The sequence below is a fragment of the Myxocyprinus asiaticus genome, chromosome 5 (genome assembly GCF_019703515.2).
Source record: "Myxocyprinus asiaticus isolate MX2 ecotype Aquarium Trade chromosome 5, UBuf_Myxa_2, whole genome shotgun sequence".
Classification (NCBI taxonomy): domain Eukaryota; kingdom Metazoa; phylum Chordata; class Actinopteri; order Cypriniformes; family Catostomidae; genus Myxocyprinus; species Myxocyprinus asiaticus.
The window spans coordinates 55,577,798-55,600,462 of NC_059348.1; the positions used below are offsets into that span (position 1 = coordinate 55,577,798).

At 25.3% G+C, this 22,665-nt stretch overlaps 1 pseudogene; it reads right to left on the reverse strand.

Moving 5' to 3' along the window:
• Positions 1–302: 302 nt before the first annotated feature.
• LOC127441232 (nucleolar protein 9-like) overlaps positions 303–22,665 on the reverse strand; it is a 30,552-nt pseudogene continuing 8,189 nt past the window's right edge.

Here is a 22,665-nt window from a genome sequence, read left to right on the forward strand (position 1 = left end):
TGACCTTCACCCAGTGGGACAAAGCTGCAGTGAACAACATCTACCCTCCATTTCCATCCCTTCATTCTTAAGACACTTTTGAACAGAGTAGCTTTGATGCAAACTCTTATTTGCATCGTAAACAGCACACTTGTGAAAAGATACTTGTGCAAATAGACACAAAATGTTAACATACATATGATTGTTCAGTGTTTCATAAAATGGTACTCTAAGGGGTATTCAGTGACAATTAATATTTAAATCAGATATTCAGTTGGGAAGATGTTTATTTAGAGTCTCTGTAAGTGGTGGATCAACTCAAGTCACTCCAGAATATCATTGAACATCTTCCTCTTCTTCGATTCTCCCGTTTGGACTTCCTGCCAAGCGGCCCATCGCTTCATGAAGTGAGTCAGACCAAATTTGGCCCAAATGTGGCATGCAAACTGATCAGATCGGAGCTGATTTTCACTAGGCACTGAGAGAGAGAAAAGATGGAATTCACGATCAGAACCTGAGCTGTTTTGGTCAATGAAACTTAAGTTTATGCAACAATAATATGGTTATACTGAAATAGTTATAGCTTTGCATGTTGTGAATGATTCTTGACAATGCAATGTCTGTTAATATTGGCTTAATTTACTTGAATTCACCTTATAAAAGTGTCACAAAACCTTATAAATCATGATATAATGAAGCTGGGCTGTCAATCGATGACAATAATATTTTTTTCATTCAGTTCTTTTTTTTTTTAAAGGGACAGTTCACCCAAAAATGAAAATGCTGTCATCATTTACTCACCTTCATGTTGTTACAAACACATACAACTTTCTTCTCTGGATCACAAAAGGAGATTTTCGGCAGAATGTTAGTTTCAGTCATCATTAGAGTTTCATTGTATCGAAACAGATATGCAATGGACTGAGACTAACATTCAGCATCTCAATTTTTTTTGTGCTTTGTGGAAGAAAAACAGTTATAAGCAGGGCTGTCACAATTCTAACATGTGGCTGACGATTAATTGTCAAACAAATAATTGCGATTATGACGATTAATTGTCTGTTAAAGGGCTTTAACGATTACGTCATAAATTGTCATACAAGTAATTTTTACTGATTTTACTTCAAATAATAATACAATAAGGATATATTATTTCCTTAAAGGTTTTAAAAACATATGAATGACATGAAAAACAATATTTGAAACATCAAAATTTTTAAATTATATTTATATTATATAATAGTAAAATATTTCTGTCCTAGTCTATATTCTATTCTATTATAGTAAAATAATATAATATAGACTAGGACAGAAATATTTTACTATTATACAATATAATATAATATAATATAGATTAGGACAGAAATATTTTACTAATTATATAATTTAATATAATATAATATAATATAATATAGATTAGGAAAGAAATATTTTACTATTATATAATATAATATAATATAGATTAGGACAGAAATATTTTACTATAATATAATATAGATTGGCACAGAAATATTTTACTATTATATAATTTCATATAATATAGATTAGGACAGAAATATTTTACTATTATATAATATAATATAATATAGATTAGGACAGAAATATTTTACTATTATATAATATAATATCATATAATATAGATTAGGAAAGAAATATTTTACTATTATATAATATAATATCATATCATATCATATAATATAGATTAGGGCAGAAATATTTTACTACTATATAATATAATTTAATATAATATAATATAATATAATATAGATTAGAACAGAAATATTTTACTATAATATAATATAATATAGATTAGGACAGAAATATTTTACTATTATATAATATAATATAATATAGATTAGGACAGAAATATTTTAATATTATATAATATAATATAATATAGATTAGGACAGAAATATTTTAATATTATATAATATAATATAATATAGATTACGACAGAAATATTTTACTATTATATAATATAATTTAATATAATATAATATAATATAATATAGATTAGGACAGAAATATTTTACTATTATATAGTTTAATATAATATAATATAATATAGATTAGGACAGAAATATTTTACTATTATATAATATAATATAGATTAGGACAGAAATATTTTACTATTATATAATATAATATAGATTAGGACAGAAATATTTTACTATTATATAATATAATATAGATTAGGACAGAAATATTTTACCATTATATAATATAATATAGATTAGGACAGAAATATTTTACCATTATATAATATAATATAGATTAGGACAGAAATATTTTACTATTATATAATATAATATAGATTAGGACAGAAATATTTTACTATTATATAATATAATATAGATTAGGACAGAAATATTTTACTATTATATAATATAATATAGATTAGGACAAAAATATTTTACCATTATATAATATCATATAGATTAGGACAGAAATATTTTACTATAATATAATATAAATTAGGACAGAAATATTTTACTATAATATAATATAAATTAGGACAGAAATATTTTACTATTATATAATATAATATAGATTAGGACAGAAATATTTTACTATTATATAATATCATATAGATTAGGAAAGAAATATTTTACTATAATATAATATAAATTAGGACAGAAATATTTTACTATTATATAATATAATATAAATTAGGAAAGAAATATTTTACTATTATATAATATAATATAGATTAGGACAGAAATATTTTACTATTATATAATATAATAAAGATTAGGACAGAAATATTTTACTATTATATAATATAATATAGATTAGGACAGAAATATTTTACTTTTATAAAATTTAATATAGATTAGGAAAGAAATATTTTATTATTATATAATATAATATAGATTAGGACAGAAATATTTTACTATTATATAATATAATATAGATTAGGACAGAAATATTTTACTATTATATAATATAATATAGATTAGGAAAGAAATATTTTACTATAATATAATATAAATTAGGACAGAAATATTTTACTATTATATAATATAATATAAATTAGGACAGAAATATTTTACTATTATATAATATCATATAGATTAGGAAAGAAATATTTTACTATAATATAATATAAATTAGGACAGAAATATTTTACTATTATATAATATAATATAAATTAGGACAGAAATATTTTACTATTGTATAATATCATATAGATTAGGAAAGAAATATTTTACTATAATATAATATAGATTAGGACAGAAATATTTTACTATTATATAATTTAATATAATATCATATAATATAGCTTAGGACAGAAATATTTTACTATTATATAATATAATTTCATATAATATAGATTAGGACAGAAATATTTTACTATTATATAATACAATATAGATTAGGACAGAAAAATTTTACTATTATATAATATAATTTCATATAATATAGATTAGGACAGAAATATTTTACTATTATATAATATAATATAGATTAGGACAGAAATATTTTACTATTATATAATATCATATAGATTAGGAAAGAAATATTTTACTATAATATAATATAAATTAGGACAGAAATATTTTACTATTATATAATACAATATAAATTAGGAAAGAAATATTTTACTATTATATAATATAATAAAGATTAGGACAGAAATATTTTACTATTATATAATATAATATAGATTAGGACAGAAATATTTTACTTTTATAAAATTTAATATAGATTAGGAAAGAAATATTTTATTATTATATAATATAATATAGATTAGGACAGAAATATTTTACTATTATATAATATAATATAGATTAGGAAAGAAATATTTTACTATAATATAATATAAATTAGGACAGAAATATTTTACTATTATATAATATAATATAAATTAGGACAGAAATATTTTACTATTATATAATATCATATAGATTAGGAAAGAAATATTTTACTATAATATAATATAAATTAGGACAGAAAAATTTTACTATTATATAATATAATATAAATTAGGACAGAAATATTTTACTATTATATAATATCATATAGATTAGGAAAGAAATATTTTACTATAATATAATATAGATTAGGACAGAAATATTTTACTATTATATAATTTAATATAATATCATATAATATAGCTTAGGACAGAAATATTTTACTATTATATAATATAATTTCATATAATATAGATTAGGACAGAAATATTTTACTATTATATAATACAATATAGATTAGGACAGAAAAATTTTACTATTATATAATATAATTTCATATAATATAGATTAGGACAGAAATATTTTACTATTATATAATATAATATAGATAAGGACAGAAATATTTTACTATTATATAATATAATATAGATTAGGACAGAAATATTTTACTATTATATAATATAATATAGATTAGGACAGTAATATTTTACTTTTATATAATTTAATATAGATTAGGACAGAAATATTTTACTATTATATAATATCATATAATATCATATAATATAGATTAGGACAGAAATATTTTACTATTATATAATATAATTTCATATAATATAGATTAGGACAGAAATATTTTACTATTATATAATATAATATAGATTAGGACAGAAATATTTTACTTTTATATAATTTAATATAGATTAGGACAGAAATATTTTACTATTATATAATATCATATAATATCATATAATATAGATTAGGACAGAAATATTTTACTATTATATAATATAATTTCATATAATATAGATTAGTACAGAAATATTTTACTATTATATAATATAATATAATATAGATTAGGACAGAAAAATTTTACTATTATATAATATAATTTCATATAATATAGATTAGGACAGAAATATTTTACTATTATATAATATAATATAGATTAGGACAGAAATATTTTACTATTATATAATATAATATAGATTAGGACAGAAATATTTTACTATTATATAATATAATATAGATTAGGACAGAAATATTTTACTATTATATAATATAATATATATTAGGACAGAAATATTTTACTATAATATAATTTAATATAATATAGATTAGGACAGAAATATTTTACCATTATATAATATAATATAGATTAGGACAGAAATATTTTACTTTTATATAATTTAATATAGATTAGGAAAGAAATATTTTACTATAATATAACATAAATTAGAACAGAAATATTTTACTATTATATAATATAATATAGATTAAGACAGAAATATTTTACTATTATATAATATAATATAGATTAGGACAGAAATATTTTACTATTATATAATATAATATAGATTAGGACAGAAATATTTTACCATTACATAATTTAATATAGATTAGGACAGAAATATTTTACTATAATATAATTTAATATAATATCATGTAATATAGATTAGGACAGAAATATTTTACTATTATATAATATAATATAGATTAGGACAGAAGTATTTTACTATTATATAATATAATATAGATTAGGACAGAAATATTTTACCATTATATAATATAATATAAATTAGGACAGAAATATTTTACTATTATATAATATAATTTAGATTATGACAGAAATATTTTACTATTATATAATATAATATAGATTAGGAAAGAAATATTTTACCATTATATAATATAATATAAATTAGGACAGAAATATTTTACTATAATATAATATAATTTAGATTATGACAGAAATATTTTACTATTATATAATATAATATATATTAGGACAGAAATATTTTACCATTATATAATATAATATAAATTAGGACAGAAATATTTTACTATAATATAATATAATTTAGATTATGACAGAAATATTTTACTATTATATAATATAATATAGATTAGGAAAGAAATATTTTACTATAATATAGTATATTTCTGTCCTAATCTATATTATATTATGTTATAGTAAAATATTTCTTTCCTAATCTATATTGTATGATATTATATTAAATTATATAATAGTAAAATATTTCTGTCCTAATCTATATTATATTATATAATAGTAAAATATTTCTGTCCTAATCTATATTATATAAAAGTAAAATATTTCTTTCCTAATCTATATTATATGATATTATATTAAATAATATAATGGTAAAATATTTCTGTCCTAATCTATATTATATTATATAATAGTAAAATATTTCTGTCCTAATCTAAATTATATTATATAATAGTAAAATATTTCTGTCCTAATCTATATTATATTATATTATAGTAAAATATTTCTGTCCTAATCTATATTATATGATATTATATTAAATTATATAACAGTAAAATATTTCTGTCCTAATCTATATTATATTATATAATAGTAAAGCATTTCTTTCCTAATCTATATTATATGATATTATATTAAATTATATAAAAGTAAAATATTTCTGTCCTAATCTATATTATATAATAGTAAAATATTTCTGTCCTAATCTATATTATATTATATAATAGTAAAACATTTCTGTCCTAATCTATATTATATTATATAATAGTAAAATATTTCTGTCCTAATCTATATTATATTATATAATTGTAAAATATTTCTGTCCTAATCTAAATTATATTATATAATAGTAAAATATTTCTGTTCTAATTTATATTAAATTATATTATAGTAAAATATTTCTGTCCTAATCTATATTATATTATATAATAGTAAAATACTTCTGTCCTAATCTATATTATATTATATTATAGTAAAATATTTCTGTCCTAATCTTTATTATATTATATAATAGTAAAATATTTCTGTTCTAATATATATTATATTATATAATAGTAAAATATTTCTGTCCTAATCTATATTATATTATATAATAGTAGAAATATTTCTGTCCTAATCTATATTATATTATATTATAGTAAAATATTTCTGTCCTAATCTATATTATATTATATTATAGTAAAATATTTCTGTCCTAATCTATTATTATATTATATAATTAGTAAAATATTTCTGTCCTAATCTATATTATATTATATAATAGATAAAATATTTCTGTCCTAATCTATATTATATTATATAATAGTAAAATATTTCTGTCCTAATCTATATTATATTATATATATAGTAAAATATTTCTGTCCTAATCTATTATTATATTATATAATAGGTAAAATATTTCTGTCCTAATCTATATTATATTATATAATAGTAAAATATTTCTGTCCTAATCTATATTATATTATATTATAGTAAAATATTTCTGTCCTAATCTATATTATATTATATTATAGTAAAATATTTCTGTCCTAATCTTTATTATATTATATAATAGTAAAATATTTCTGTCCTAATCTATATTATATTATATAATAGTAAAATATTTCTGTCCTAATCTATATTATATTATATAATAGATAGAAATATTTCTGTCCTAATCTATATTATATTAATATAATAGTAAAATATTTCTGTCCTAATCTAAATTATATTATATAATAGTAAAATATTTCTGTCCTAATCTAAATTATATTATATAATAGTAAAATATTTCTGTCCTAATCTATATTATATTATATAATAGTAAAATATTTCTGTCCTAATCTATATTATATTATATAATAGTAAAATATTTCTGTCCTAATCTATATTATATTATATATATAGTAAAATATTTCTGTCCTAATCTATATTATATTATATTATAGTAAAATATTTCTGTCCTAATCTATATTATATTATATAATAGTAAAATATTTCTGTCCTAATCTATATTATATTATATAATAGTAAAATATTTCTGTCCTAATCTATATTATATTATATAATAGATAAAATATTTCTGTCCTAATCTATATTATATTATATAATAGTAAAATATTTCTGTCCTAATCTATATTATATTATATAATAGTAAAATATTTCTGTCCTAATCTATATTATATTATATATATAGTAAAATATTTCTGTCCTAATCTATATTATATTATATAATAGTAAAATATTTCTGTCCTAATCTATATTATATTATATAATAGTAAAATATTTCTGTCCTAATCTATATTATATTATATAATAGTAAAATATTTCTGTCCTAATCTATATTATATTATATAATAGTAAAATATTTCTGTCCTAATCTATATTATATTATATAATAGTAAAATATTTCTGTCCTAATCTATATTATATTATATTATAGTAAAATATTTCTGTCCTAATCTATATTATATTATATAATAGTAAAATATTTCTGTCCTAATCTATATTATATTATATTATAGTAAAATATTTCTGTCCTAATCTATATTATATGATATTATATTAAATTATATAACAGTAAAATATTTCTGTCCTAATCTATATTATATTATATAATAGTAAAGTATTTCTTTCCTAATCTATATTATATGATATTATATTAAATTATATAAAAGTAAAATATTTCTGTCCTAATCTATATTATATAATAGTAAAGTATTTCTTTCCTAATCTATATTATATGATATTATATTAATATTATATAATGGTAAAATATTTCTGTCCTAATCTATATTATATTATATAATAGTAAAATATTTCTGTCCTAATCTATATTATATTATATAATAGTAGAAATATTTCTGTCCTAATCTAAATTATATTATATAATAGTAAAATATTTCTGTCCTAATCTAATATTATATTATATAATAGTTAAATATTTCTGTCCTAATCTATATTATATTATATAATAGTAAAATATTTCTGTCCTAATCTATATATATATAATAGTAAAATATTTCTGTCCTAATCTAAATTATATTATATAATAGTAAAATATTTCTGTCCTAATATATATTATATTATATAATAGTAAAATATTTCTGTCCTAATCTATATTATATTATATAATAGTAAAATATTTCTGTCCTAATCTATATTATATTATATAATAGTAAAATATTTCTGTCCTAATCTAAATTATATTATATAATAGTAAAATATTTCTGTCCTAATCTATATTATATTATATTATAGTAAAATATTTCTGTCCTAATCTATATTATATTATATAATAGTAAAATATTTCTGTCCTAATCTAAATTATATTATATGAAAGTAAAATATTTCTGTCCTAATCTATATTATATTATATAATAGTAAAATATTTCTGTCCTAATCTATATTATATGATATTATATTAAATTATATAACAGTAAAATATTTCTGTCCTAATCTATATTATATTATATAATAGTAAAGTATTTCTTTCCTAATCTATATTATATGATATTATATTAAATTATATAAAAGTAAAATATTTCTGTCCTAATCTATATTATATAATAGTAAAATATTTCTGTTCTAATTTATATTATATTATATAATAGTAAAATATTTCTGTCCTAATCTATATTATATTATATAATAGTAAAATATTTCTGTCCTAATCTATATTATATTATATAATAGTAAAATATTTCTGTCCTAATCTATATTATATTATATAATTGTAAAATATTTCTGTCCTAATCTATATTATATTATATTATAGTAAATTATTTCTGTCCTAATCTATATTATATTATATTATAGTAAAATATTTCTGTCCTAATCTTTATTATATTATATAATAGTAAAATATTTCTGTTCTAATATATATTATATTATATAATAGTAAAATATTTCTGTCCTAATCTATATTATATTATATAATAGTAAAATATTTCTGTCCTAATCTATATTATATTATATTATAGTAAAATATTTCTGTCCTAATCTATATTATATTATATAATAGTAAAATATTTCTGTCCTAATCTATATTATATTATATAATAGTAAAATATTTCTGTCCTAATCTATATTATATTATATTATAGTAAAATATTTCTGTCCTAATCTATATTATATTATATAATAGTAAAATATTTCTGTCCTAATCTATATTATATTATATTATAGTAAAATATTTCTGTCCTAATCTATATTATATGATATTATATTAAATTATATAACAGTAAAATATTTCTGTCCTAATCTATATTATATTATATAATAGTAAAGTATTTCTTTCCTAATCTATATTATATGATATTATATTAAATTATATAAAAGTAAAATATTTCTGTCCTAATCTATATTATATAATAGTAAAGTATTTCTTTCCTAATCTATATTATATGATATTATATTAAATTATATAATGGTAAAATATTTCTGTCCTAATCTATATTATATTATATAATAGTAAAATATTTCTGTCCTAATCTAAATTATATTATATAATAGTAAAATATTTCTGTCCTAATCTAAATTATATTATATAATAGTAAAATATTTCTGTCCTAATCTATATTATATTATATAATAGTAAAATATTTCTGTCCTAATCTATATTATATTATATAATAGTAAAATATTTCTGTCCTAATCTAAATTATATTATATAATAGTAAAATATTTCTGTCCTAATATATATTATATTATATAATAGTAAAATATTTCTGTCCTAATCTATATTATATTATATAATAGTAAAATATTTCTGTCCTAATCTATATTATATTATATAATAGTAAAATATTTCTGTCCTAATCTAAATTATATTATATAATAGTAAAATATTTCTGTCCTAATCTATATTATATTATATTATAGTAAAATATTTCTGTCCTAATCTATATTATATTATATAATAGTAAAATATTTCTGTCCTAATCTAAATTATATTATATAATAGTAAAATATTTCTGTCCTAATCTATATTATATTATATAATAGTAAAATATTTCTGTCCTAATCTATATTATATGATATTATATTAAATTATATAACAGTAAAATATTTCTGTCCTAATCTATATTATATTATATAATAGTAAAGTATTTCTTTCCTAATCTATATTATATGATATTATATTAAATTATATAACAGTAAAATATTTCTGTCCTAATCTATATTATATTATATAATAGTAAAGTATTTCTTTCCTAATCTATATTATATGATATTATATTAAATTATATAAAAGTAAAATATTTCTGTCCTAATCTATATTATATTATATAATAGTAAAATATTTCTGTTCTAATTTATATTATATTATATAATAGTAAAATATTTCTGTCCTAATCTATATTATATTATATAATTGTAAAATATTTCTGTCCTAATCTATATTATATTATATAATAGTAAAATATTTCTGTTCTAATTTATATTAAATTATATTATAGTAAAATATTTCTGTCCTAATCTATATTATATTATATAATAGTAAAATATTTCTGTTCTAATTTATATTATATTATATAATAGTAAAATACTTCTGTCCTAATCTATATTATATTATATTATAGTAAAATATTTCTGTCCTAATCTTTATTATATTATATAATAGTAAAATATTTCTGTTCTAATATATATTATATTATATAATAGTAAAATATTTCTGTCCTAATCTATATTATATTATATAATAGTAAAATATTTCTGTCCTAATCTATATTATATTATATTATAGTAAAATATTTCTGTCCTAATCTATATTATATTATATTATAGTAAAATATTTCTGTCCTAATCTAAATTATATTATATAATAGTAAAATATTTCTGTCCTAATCTTTATTATATTATATAATAGTAAAATATTTCTGTTCTAATATATATTATATTATATAATAGTAAAATATTTCTGTCCTAATCTATATTATATTATATAATAGTAAAATATTTCTGTCCTAATCTTTATTATATTATATAATAGTAAAATATTTCTGTTCTAATATATATTATATTATATAATAGTAAAATATTTCTGTCCTAATCTATATTATATTATATAATAGTAAAATATTTCTGTTCTAATTTATATTATATTATATAATAGTAAAATACTTCTGTCCTAATCTATATTATATTATATTATAGTAAAATATTTCTGTCCTAATCTTTATTATATTATATAATAGTAAAATATTTCTGTTCTAATATATATTATATTATATAATAGTAAAATATTTCTGTCCTAATCTATATTATATTATATAATAGTAAAATATTTCTGTTCTAATATATATTATATTATATAATAGTAAAATATTTCTGTCCTAATCTATATTATATTATATAATAGTAAAATATTTCTGTCCTAATCTTTATTATATTATATAATAGTAAAATATTTCTGTTCTAATATATATTATATTATATAATAGTAAAATATTTCTGTCCTAATCTATATTATATTATATAATGGTAAAATATTTCTGTCCTAATCTATATTATATTATATAATGGTAAAATATTTCTGTCCTAATCTATATTATATTATATAATAGTAAAATATTTCTGTCCTAATCTATATTATATTATATAATAGTAAAATATTTCTGTCCTAATCTATATTATATTATATAATAGTAAAATATTTCTGTCCTAATCTATATTATATTATATTATAGTAAAATATTTCTGTTCTAATCTATATTATATGATATTATATTAAATTATATAATAGTAAAATATTTCTGTCCTAATCTATATTATATTATATAATAGTAAAATATTTCTGTCCTAATCTATATTATATTATATTATAGTAAAATATTTCTGTCCTAATCTATATTATATGATATTATATTAAATTATATAACAGTAAAATATTTCTGTCCTAATCTATATTATATTATATAACAGTAAAATATTTCTGTCCTAATCTATATTATATTATGTAATAGTAAAGTATTTCTTTCCTAATCTATATTATATGATATTATATTAAATTATATAAAAGTAAAATATTTCTGTCCTAATCTATATTATATAATAGTAAAGTATTTCTTTCCTAATCTATATTATATGATATTATTTTAAATTATATAACAGTAAAATATTTCTGTCCTAATCTATATTATATTATATAATAGTAAAGTATTTCTTTCCTAATCTATATTTTATGATATTATATTATATTATATAGTAGTAAAATATTTCTGTCCTAATCTATATTATATAATAGTAAAATACTTCTGTCCTAATCTATATTATATTATAGTTTTTATAGTTTACAGGGTGCGCATCAGAGCGTTTGAGAAGCGTTTCACATGCTCTTCCACACACAGTTGATCTGGTTGACGTCCGCGGTGCGGCTCAGTGACACTCAGAGTTCAAATGAATGACACACAACCGCGCTGTTGGCTTAAAATTCCCTTATTTGAGCATTAAATTGTGATTGGAATTTGGAGTGCACAATAATTGCATTTATCTCAATTAACCGTGATCAGACGATTATTTAATAATCATGACAGGCCTGATCATATGGGTTTGGAACAACATGATGGTGAGTAAATGATGACAGAATTTTCATTTTTTTAGTGAACTTTTACTTTTTTTGCTGTATTAGTTTTGGTACCTTTATATTTATTACTGAGATTTTTTAAGGAAAGTTTCAAAAACTAACCCTCATTTAAGGAAAGAAATTGAAGTAATAGTTATTTGTGTAATTATTAAGCTCTGCAAACTGTGAATGAGACTCATTGCATTGAGTTATTTAATGGCACTTTACAACAGATTCTATATTTCTCCAAATGCATTTAAATGCATCGGAATACAGTAATGCACACCAATGTAAATCTGCATCAACTGAATAATAAAAAACTTTCCCGCACTTCTTGGATGTAATCTTACACATGTAAAGAGATTTTTTTACTGGTGAGTAAATGTTAATGCAAATAATCTCACCTAGTCTTTCCGCGATGCTTTGCCTCTGACTGATGGTGGCGCCGTTCCACACGGCCTCCAGCAGACGACTGCCACATCTGGAACAGGCCAACTGAATATACAGCTCCTGTGATGCAGATTTCACATGAAATTCCCCCACATGTCTGTATTCAGATCTCTGAGGTGAATATTTAGACAAAATTTTACCTCCATCTTCCTCAAAATCTTTCCCCTTCCCTTATCGCTCGCTGACATCACCAGCACCTGCAGCGCGTGGCTGCCCATGCAGTCGGTCCCAAGGGTCAGGAGGTCGGAGGAGGTCAGTCCGTGCAGGCTGTTCATCAGTACGGATCAGTCTTTAAAGCCGGCCAGAGCTTGAACCAGCCCTGAACTGTGGTAACATATGGACAGAGAGCGCTTTCGAGATGAGAATGAGGACATGAGGTTATGCATCTACTACTAGCAAACTCGGTTCCTGGAGGGCCACAGTCCAGCAGAGTTTAGCTCCAACCCTAATTAAACACACCTGAAGCAGCTAATCAAGGTCTTCAGGAGTGCTTGAATATTACAAGGAGGCATTTTGGAGCAGGGCTGGAACTAAATTCTGCAGGGCTGCGGCCCTCCAGGAACTGAGTTTGACGCCCCTGACTTAGTATATACTGTATACTGTGTACTATTTTAAAAAAGAGCTTATGAAATTCACGCTGCTAAATAAGGTGGAAACTGGTCAACAGTCTGTGAAAAGGGTCCAAAGGGACTGTTTGACTGAACTGTGTGTACCTGTGTGACAGTGTCTCCCTCTGCTGTCTCTGTGATGTAGTACACTTCATACATGAGTAAAGACAGGAAGAGAGGCAGACAGGAGATGTGTCATGATGCTGATTCACTGCAGTGAAACACCTGAGGAGAACATCAACATCTCAGTTAATGTGCTGATTAATACAAACACAGTGCAAGAAACAGTCATTCAGATTTTTTTTTATTTTTTAAATGTGGTTTAAAATCGCATTTATGAGCTTTTTCACTCAATAATGGTTCAATTTGGGTCTGCTCCTCACACAAAGCTATCATGTGACTTCAGAGCACTTGCACGATTCATATGGATGACTCTGACAACCCTAGATCCTGTTCACTCTCATATGGAAGAGAGCAGCATGCTTCTTCTGCTAAGCATCTCCTTTTGTGTTCCACCAAAGAAAGTAAGTCATATGGTTTTTTTTATTGACATGTGGGTGAGTAATTGATAACAGAAATTTAATTTTTGAGTGAACTATTCTCTTAACACTCATGTGGTATTCGGGTCATTTTTGACCCATTTTGATTTTGTTTCTTTAATAAAAATGATATCCTTTATCTGAGTGGTACAAGACTTAGTGACTTTTCCTGCACTAGCTATCTAAACACAAACACAAAAAAAATGGACTTCATTCAAAAAGTCTGTGGTCATAAAAAATTTAATAAAAAAAAGCAACACTTGTGATGTTCCGGGTCATTTTTGACCCGCCATAAGAAATGAATGGGAAATACTAAAATACAGAGATTTTTTATTTATTTGTCAAATAAAAATATATAAATCAGACGCAATGCAGAACACAACCACACATAAATGAAGGGGTGAGACTATAAAACATCCACAATGCAGAAAACACACGTGTGCGCACACACGCACACACACACACACACACACACACACACACACACACACACACACACATACAGGTTTGTTTGATTATATTAGTGATCTCTCATTGACTTCCATTGATTTCATATCAGGCTAATGATATTTTCTATTTCCAAACTCTACCCCTAAACCTAAACCTAACCTTCACACAAACATGTACACATCACTAGATTTGAAGATCAACATCATCTGACCCATTTAAAAGTTTTATTTACTGATGAGGACATTTGGCCCACCCAAGTGTAGACAAACCTGTCTATATATACCAAACATACCACACAGGTCAAAGTCTGAGTCTGACCCCTGTGTGATAAATTTTATGCTGGAATTTTGATGTTTGAAATAAATGATAGGTAACAAAATACAGTAATTACTCTGTCTTTGTAGCACAATCAGATTTGACTGTGGTAGAATGGTCAGGTTTGACAGCATATTGGAGCATCATTGCAAAATCTGACACTTCAACACTTCAAGTGGTTTAGAAAAAAATGCTACAATATGACAAATAACAGTTTTTTTTAGAATGTCTAAATATATATCCAATGCGTAACTTGTGATAATATCTAGGAATTAAATTTGTTACAACATTGGCTTATAGAGATCAGCCAATGCACTGAGAACTGACGCCACCTACTGGACATACTTGTCATTTCATGTAATTGTTTTTTTATTATTATTATTATTCCAGCAGATGTCACCAGAGACCCCCAGTGCATGACAAATTGTGATGTTTTGACACTCTTTCAATTTACTGATATGAAGGTTTTTACTGAAGTGAAGATAACATAAAATGTGCTTATTTTATATGAAAATGAATGGTGTAATTTAGTAATTTAGAGCTAAAAAAGGTCTAAATACCATTAAATCCCCCTCAAAAATGCACAACTTTACTGTTTTTACTTTAGTAAAATTTGTGTTTTATATACAGTATCTTAAAAAAAAAAAAAGTTAATTATTACAAATGTATGTTTGGGTCATTTTTGACCCGCGAACACCATGAGTGTAACTCACAAACGAACACCGCACAAGGGTTAAGGAAGTTGATGTATACAGGTGATGACAGTGTTTACATCCAGAGCTCATAATAAGTTAAAAATAATTTTACTATTAATTCAGACCTGAAGGAGGCGCTGTAGCATTTCACTCTGCCTCTCTTCCCATCACACACAGCTCTCTGCCAGCTGCAGGACAACACCCATGTGACCCATAGCGAGGACTGCCTCAAAACACTCCAACAGCTCATCCAAGATTCTTAAGAACTACACAGAAGAAAACAGAATACCAGAGATTATTGGACGAATCTCATAAAAAATTGTCGAGGTCATATTTCACCCAAAAATCTAAACTTAAAGGAATATTCCATGTTTAAAACAAGTTATGCTCAATCAACAGAATTGTTTGCATAATATTGATTACCACAAAAATGTATGTCGACTTGGCTCCTTTTTTTTATTTTTTTATTTATCCCCAATTTGGAATGCCCAATTCCCACTACTTAGTAGGTCCTCGTGGTGGTGCGGTTACTCACCTCAGTCCGGGTGGCGGAGGACAAGTCTCAGTTGCCTCCGCTTCTGAGACCGTCAATCCACGCATCTTATCACGTGACTCGTTGTGCATGACACCGCGGAGACTCACAGCATGTGGAGGCTCATGCTACTCTCCACGATCCACACACAACTTACCACACGCCCCATTGAGAGTGAGAACCACTAATCGCAACTATGAGGTGGTTACCCCATGTGACTCTACCCTCCCTAGCAACCGGGCCAATTTGGTTGCTTAGGACGGTGTTTCTCAACTGGTCGCAGAAGTGGGTCGCAGGTCTATTCGGACTGGGTCACGAACAGCAGGGAAAGAACAATGCCATGGTTCTCCCATTGACGATATTTCGGCGGCCGCCCAAGTGATAGCCTATTTAGGACTGCCGAGGCAGATTTAATGATAATCTCGCAATCAGCTAAAGACTTCTCATCTGCACTTTCACACGAGTGTAACGGAACCAGCTTGCGCTAATGATCTGCTCTTCTCTCTGGTGTGCATGTGCAACAACTGGGCTTCCCTCGATATTGCGGAGCGCAGACCTCAAAACTGATGTGACCAATTTAAATTCTATTGAGACTTTTCTAGATTAAAGCGTTATGGAGGAAGTCAAGTCGAACCTCTCAAACAGTAGGCAGACCTGACATGCCAAACAGCACTGAGGAGGAAAAGAGCGACACTGTGCTATGCGCTAATTTATTTTTTCATTATACATCATCACCTTTACAAAATTATTTCACGATTTTACATGAGTAAAAGTATAGTTTCATATGAAATAATCTAAAGGTAGAATCTATTAGACCTCATTTTATATCAACAGTGGCAGTTGTAGTTAAAGTTTCAAGATGTGTTTTAATTTGTTATATTTATTACTATTCACCTATTTAAGACTAGCTACACTAGCCTTTCCTCCTGTGTAATATGTATGTTCTGTTTGAATTATGTTTGAAATTAGGAAACAAATGGGATAATAATGGGCTCGTATAAGTAAATATGCTCTTCAATTTGTAAAAGGTGGGAGAGAAAAATTCCTGACATCAACAACAAAAATAATGTTACTTGATGCATGTCCTTGTACTTGAAAACCATGAACAAAACTATGCAGCATAAAAGGAAATGTGACCCAGGATACATTAAATACAGGTTACGTTTTTACTATGGTGGGTCGTCACTTGATGTCCAAAGTAAAATCTGTCCTGAAGCAAAACCAGTTGAGAACCACTGGTTTAGGAGACCTGGCTAGAGTCACTCAGCACACCCTGGATTTGAACTCATGAACTCCAAGGCTGGTAGCCAGTGTCTTTTACCACTGAGCTACCCAGGCCCCCTACTGTTGATCCTGCACAATATTAATCAGCCGGTAGACTGTGGCTATCCACTTTCCTACAGAAACCGTCAAGCTGCATTCATGATAAATGAACTTAATTTTATGTGTTCAACCTTCTGTAATGCCCACATCTAGAAAACAGAAACTCCCACATCTGTAATAAACAAGAGATTTTAGTCTCGTCCGAATCGGTACATGAAATCACAGACGTCGGGTGATAATAACTGTAACTCAAAGTCATTTAGAAAACTAATCCAGTCTGAATAGGGCTAAAGAGAGATTAAAGTAAATGTACCACTTTGAAGCTGGTTGAAGCTTCGATCAGCGTTTGGATGGTGTAGTTTGCGATGGGGTGTAGTGCCAGTGACATGAGCTTCCTGTAGACGTCACGCACCTCTGAATGAGGTGACTACAGTACGGGTCTTTCAGAAACACCAGGAGAGGACTGAAGGAGAGACAAACAGATTCAGCAGAATGTTCATTTTTGGGTGAACTGTCCCTTTAAGTCATTTCACATATTGAGAAATAAAGTGACCGACCTGACTCCAGTAGCCAAGCTCAGTGACGTCAGCTATCCCACAATGCTCTTGTTGAGTTTTTTGCACAGTACGAGTCTCTTCCTGTGACACACTGCGAGCAGGGTCTGAAGAACTGCGCTGCCGCTTGCATTCGTCGCACACACTGTGAATAAACGGAACCGATGAAAAGGATCCAAAGTAGGAGAGAGAGAACGTACATCTCAAATACCTCTTTAAATGAAGACACGACTTAGCGCTGACGTTTTCCATCAGAGATTCGGACAGATATTTCCCACCAGAATGATGTTAATATTTCAAAATCCGTCATGTCAGTTTTAGACCTTTTGTCTTTTTTGGCTGATAAAAGATCAAAATAAATTAGGGTTTTAACAGTCAATATGTGTACATATATATATATGTATATATATATATAGAGAGAGAGAGAGAGAGAGAGAGAGAGAAAGAGCATATATATAGAGAGAGAGAGAGAGAAAGAGAGAGAGAGAGTATATAGGGAGAGAGTGTGTGTGTGTGTGTGTGTGTATATATACAGAGAGAGAGAGAGAGGTTATATATATATATAGAGAGAGAGAGAGAGAGTGTAAATATATATATAGAGAGAGAAAGAGAGAGTGTAAATATATATATATAGAGAGAGAGAGAGTGTAAATATATATATATAGAGAGAGTGAGAGAGAGAGAGAGTGTATATATATATATATAGAGAGAGAGAGAGAGTGTAAATATATATATATAGAGAGAGTGAGAGAGAGAGAGAGTGTATATATATATATAGAGAGAGAGAGAGAGAGAGTTACATGTTTGTTTTTTACATGCATAACATTTGTGCTGTTTACAAGTATTTATATTGATATGTTGAATAAGTGTTGAACTGGTACTGTCTCTTTAAAACCAGCGGAAGCGTCTCACAGAAGTCTTTGTTTTGGTCAAATGAAAATAAGGAGAGTGCATGGAGCTTTAACTCATCTGCGCCACATGTGATTAGAATTACATGTTTATTTTTTGTTGTTTTTGATCATCAACTGACTGTAAAGAACAGAAATGTTATTAAAAGAGACATTATTCAATAACAAATGGATTGTGTGGATCTCGTCTTTGGACACACATTACACAGGAGTCGTCAAAACACACTTTTACTCTCAAAAGATCTTGCTAATGAACTTCTCCACCACTATACTACTCAATCACTGCTGAGAGAAATCTGAACATTTACCAGCCAGTGACCAATCACAGACATTTATAGTCCTGTAGCATGAAACTTGCAAGTGATTTACTTGCAATGTAGAGGTTTACACATAGAGTAAAAGATCAATATTGGGATCGTTCAAATGTAGATTGCGATTTATCAGAAAATCTATATTTTTACCTAGCCCTGTGCTTCAATAAGTCCGTTTTTTTGCCAACACAGGGAGCAAAATTGAGAAGTTTCTTGATCATTGTTTGTGTGAGCTGTGGCAGTATTTATAATGTGTATGTGTGTGTGTTTGTGTTTTCTCACCTTGTTGAGCTTCAAATGATTCTTGAGTCACACAGCCAGCCAGCACATGAATGAGTGTTCTGAGCACATGAGACCCATACAGATCCTTAATGAACTCCACAATATTCTCTCTGATCATGGCACACACACGCTGCAATGAGCCTCCAATATCCCACAATTCTCTGATTCTGTCTCTGTGACATCTGGTTTCTCCTCTGAAGGATTTTCTTCTGTTTTAGAGATTCATTGTAAACAAAAACAAAAAGTTCTCATGAAAATAAATCCATCCATGTTAACCCTCCTTTGGTATTGAAAAATGGCACCTCCCTTTGGTATTTGCGGTCATTTTGGGCCGGAAGGGTCGGATGTGTAACCCTTTTTTTATTATTATTATTATTGATGACGATAATGATAAAAAATGTTCTTCCCTGAAGAACAATAAAATTATGCATTTATTTTGGGATTGTATGCTATTTTGATCTTATTTACATGTACATTTCTAAATTAACCATTAATTTACATAAGCAAATATTTAAAAAAATAAAAAAAAAAAAATTTTAAATTCAGAACCTACATTTCTATAAATTGAACCATGAAGAAAATATGAAAATGTGACATAAATTGGAGGCATATTGCTCCCATCTGATGAACAAAATATATAACATGACTTAAAAACCGTGTTAAGTTATTAACAGCCAGAATCATCTGATAGCTGTAGACACCTACTGTGGCTTGTTGTAACCTAATTTTATTTTGTATCACAAGACATGCATTTGGATATATATTTAGACATAATAAAACTAGTTTAGCATTTTAAATTTGATTTGAAGTGTCAGTATTTGCAGTTAATGTCATTATGCTTGCAATCAAACCTGACCATGGTGTTACAAAGACCATTTTTCTACCAATAATTTATTTCAAACATAACAATGTAATATCTCAAAGTAAATGCATAATAATGTCAAGACAATGAACATCAAGAAACAGAAATGAACTGCAAAACTCTGAAAATTCAACAGAATCAGAGTAAACATTTTGCAACGTCAAACTTTTGTGTGTGTGTGTGTGTGTCAGATTGCTGTCATCAGCTGGAAAACAACAGATGACTTGGAATGCCAACAATGACCAAAAGATGGCTGTAGAGCTCCACGTATCGATGCCCTGATTCTGTGTGTGTTCTGCATTGTGAGTGCGTTATTGTCTCACCCCTTCATTGTTTTTTTTGACAAATGTAAAAAGAGGTCTGTGTTACGAGTCTCACCAGTTAATTGTTATGTGTGTGTAAGTGTGTGAGTATGTTTTGTACCGAGGATGTTTTAGAGTCTCACCCTGTAATTTATGTCTGTTTTTTCTGCATTGTGGCTGATTTATTGATTGTATTTGACAGATAAAAAAAAGCTCTGTTTTTTGGTCTTTCCCATTCATTTTCAATGGTCGGTCAATTTTGACCGTGAATACCAAAGGTGTCGCTTTTTTTTTACGACCACTTAGACTTATCGAGTCAGGCCCGATTTTTTATATGTTCAGATGGCAAACGGTGGAGAAGTCACCAAGTCTTGTACTGCTCAGATAAAGGAAACCATAATACCATATCCAAACATGAGACTAGTGAGATTAAATCACTACCACTGTCAGGTAAAATAACTCACTCTTTATGACTGTTCTGATTGCCACATATAATCGGGACATGCATCATTCACGAATGTCCACACATTCACAGCCACTTGTGTGTTTAAGGAAATATTTTAGCTTATTTGATAGTGCATTCAGCCGCCACTACAGCTGTAGTACTCTCATCTCCCTTAAACACATTTTACCACATTTAAATCCATTCCATCCATTTCAACATAATCAGCACAGAAAATGCCAAAGAAGCTAATTCCACTTATAAAATCAACGTATCTGATTCATTATTGCATTGATATGTCTGATTGGTTTTAATGCTCAAGGCTGCTTAAAAAACACACTAGTCACACACTAATTACTAATCACATAAAATCAGTACAATCAAGATGACTCTGGTGGTTTAATCCATGTCTTCAGAAGTGACATGATAAGTAGGTGTGGGTGAGAAACAGATCAATATTTAACTCCATTTTTACTCTAAATCTCAACTTTCACTTCTACATTCTTCTTTTGGTTTTGGCGATTTGCATTCTTCATGCATATCGCCACTTACTGGACGGGGCTGGTCAAAGGTGGAGATTTATAGTAAAAAAGGACTTAATTATTGATCTGTTTCTCACCCACACCTATTATATTGCTTCTGAAGACATGGATTAAACCACTGGAGTCTTATGGGTTACTTTTATGCTGCCTTTATGTGCTTTTTGGAGCTTTAAAGTTCTGGTCACCATTCACTTGCATTGTATGGACCTACAAAGCTGAAATATTCTTCTAAAAAATATTCTTCATTTGTATTCAGCAGATGAAAGAAAGTCATACACATCCGGGACGGCATGAGGGCGAGTAATTATGATGAGAATTTTCATAT